The sequence below is a fragment of the Engraulis encrasicolus genome, chromosome 4, assembly GCF_034702125.1.
Source record: "Engraulis encrasicolus isolate BLACKSEA-1 chromosome 4, IST_EnEncr_1.0, whole genome shotgun sequence".
In the NCBI taxonomy this organism is placed as follows: Eukaryota; Metazoa; Chordata; class Actinopteri; order Clupeiformes; family Engraulidae; genus Engraulis; species Engraulis encrasicolus.
Window position 1 is genome coordinate 56,362,878 of NC_085860.1, and position 2,498 is coordinate 56,365,375.

General features: G+C 42.2%; 2 non-coding genes and 1 pseudogene across 2 annotated transcripts; all 3 read right to left on the bottom strand.

Moving 5' to 3' along the window:
* Positions 1-886: 886 nt before the first annotated feature.
* Positions 887-1,000, bottom strand: LOC134448176 (5S ribosomal RNA; annotated as a pseudogene).
* A 527-nt stretch (positions 1,001-1,527) lies between these two features.
* LOC134448160 (5S ribosomal RNA) lies at positions 1,528-1,646 on the bottom strand. The gene has a single exon (XR_010034656.1). It is a non-coding gene; the product is annotated as a 5S ribosomal RNA (ribosomal RNA).
* A 530-nt stretch (positions 1,647-2,176) lies between these two features.
* On the bottom strand, positions 2,177-2,295 carry LOC134448171 (5S ribosomal RNA). The gene has a single exon (XR_010034666.1). It is a non-coding gene; the product is annotated as a 5S ribosomal RNA (ribosomal RNA).
* Between the last annotated feature and the right edge of the window lie 203 nt (positions 2,296-2,498).

Below are 2,498 nucleotides of genomic sequence, written 5' to 3' on the forward strand. Positions count from 1 at the left end.
TTAACAGCTTTACAGACTAAAAATATCATGTAACTTTTTGTAACATGAACCTATGTTGGAGTGCAATGCTTACCTGAAATTAAAACGTAACCTGAAATTAATGGTCCAAAAATATGAATAACAATACTTACCTGTATTATACTTACCTGAAATTAACTGGAGTGCGATGCTTACCTGAAATTAAAACTTAGCCTGAAATCAAGGGTCCAAAAAGTTGAATAAGAATATTATACTTACCTGAAATTAAAACATTACCTGAAATCAAGGGTCCAAAAAGATGAATAAGAATACTTACCTGTATAATAGTTCCCTGCAATTAACTGCATTTGAACACAAGGGTTCGCACCTTTCAACTACAATTATTCAGTCAAACAGTCTTTGGGATTATACATCTGCTGATGTATGGATTTCAACTTGCTGGACAGGGGCTCGAACCTGTGATCTCATGAATGGTAAACCAACACACTACCCACTCGACCATAGAAACTTGCAACATCTTCCAAAAATATGAATAACAATACTTACCTGTATTATACTTACCTGAATCTAACTGGAGTGCGATACTTACCTGAAATTAAAACTTAGCCTGAAATCAAAAGGTCCAAAAAGATGAATAAGAATATTATACTTACCTGAAATGAAAACATTACCTGAAATCAAGGGTCCAAAAAGATGAATAAGAATACTTACCTGTATAATAGTTCCCTGCAATTAACTGCATTTGAACACAAGGGTTTGCACCTTTCAACTACAATTACAACAGTCTAAGGGATTATACATCTGCTGATGCATGGATTTCACCTTGCTGGACAGGGGAGTACCAGGATCGTCCAGCAGGTGGCCCAGGATCGTGCTTAATCCCGGGATCAGCAATAGGGACTTGGGGGGGTCATGGCCCATTCCCAGGCGGTCTCCCATCCAAGTACTAACCAGGCCCGACGCTGCTTAGCTTCCGAGATCGGACGAGATCGGGCGTGCTCAGCGTGGTATGGCCGTAAGCAAAGGCTGAGGCCAGAGCAGATTCTTTTATAGCACAGTCTTTTGCCCACATGTCCAATACAAGGTGCCAAAAATAGGACCGAAAAGCGTCTTTTTGACCTTTTTCTCTCATTGCATTAAAACTTCCTTTCTACAGCATGTCAGAAGTACCAAATCCACTGACTGCCTCTAGAAAGACAACTCTACATCTCCTTAGCTTTTTTTTTTTTCCCCGGGGAGGGGGGCAAAAAAAGGCCCAACATACTCTCTCCTTACCTTTTTGGGGTGGGGGGGCAAAAAAGGCCCAAAAAACGTCTTTTTGACTTTTTTTTATTTTATTGCACCATTGCAACAAAACTTCCTTTCGACGTCATGCCACAAGTACCAAATCCACTGACTGCCTCTAGAAAGACAAATCAACATCTCTTTAGGGTTTTTTTTCCCCCGCTTGGGGGGGGCAAAAAAGGTCCAAAAAGCGTCTTTTTGCCTTTCCGTCCCGCATAAAAACTTCCTAAGTGTAAATAATGTGTGACAGCAAGAAAAATGAAAAGCTTACAGCACCTGGTATTCCCAGGCGGTCTCCCATCCAAGTACTAACCAGGCCCGACGCTGCTTAGCTTCCGAGATCGGACGAGATCGGGCGTGCTCAGCGTGGTATGGCCGTAAGCAAAGGCTGAGGCCAGAGCAGATTCTTTTATAGCACAGTCTTTTGCCCACATGTCAAATACAAGGTGCCAAAAATGGGACCGAAAAACGTCTTTTGGACCTTTTTGTCTCATTGCATTAAAACTTCCTTTCTACAGCATGTCAGAAGTACCAAATCCACTGACTGCCTCTAGAAAGACAACTCTACATCTCCTTAGCTTTTTTTTTTTTTTTTTCCCGGGGAGGGGGGCAAAAAAAGGCCCAAAATACTTTATCCTTACCTTTTTGGGGTGGGGGGGCAAAAAAGGCCCAAAAAACGTCTTTTTGACTTTTTTAATTTTTTTGCACCATTGCAACAAAACTTCCTTTCGACGTCATGCCACAAGTACCAAATCCACTGACTGCCTCTAGAAAGACAAATCAACATCTCTTTAGGGTTTTTTTTCTCCCACTGGGGGGGGGGCAAAAAAGGTCAAAAAGCGTCTTTTTGCCTTTCCGTCCCGCATAAAAACTTCCTAAGTGTAAATAATGTGTGACAGCAAGAAAAATGAAAAGCTTACAGCACCTGGTATTCCCAGGCGGTCTCCCATCCAAGTACTAACCAGGCCCGACGCTGCTTAGCTTCCGAGATCGGACGAGATCGGGCGTGCTCAGCGTGGTATGGCCGTAAGCAAAGGCTGAGGCCAGAGCAGATTCTTTTATAGCACAGTCTTTTGCCCACATGTCAAATACAAGGTGCCAAAAATGGGACCGAAAAACGTCTTTTGGACCTTTTTGTCTCATTGCATTAAAACTTCCTTTCTACAGCATGTCAGAAGTACCAAATCCACTGACTGCCTCTAGAAAGACAACTCTACATCTCCTTAGCTTTTTTT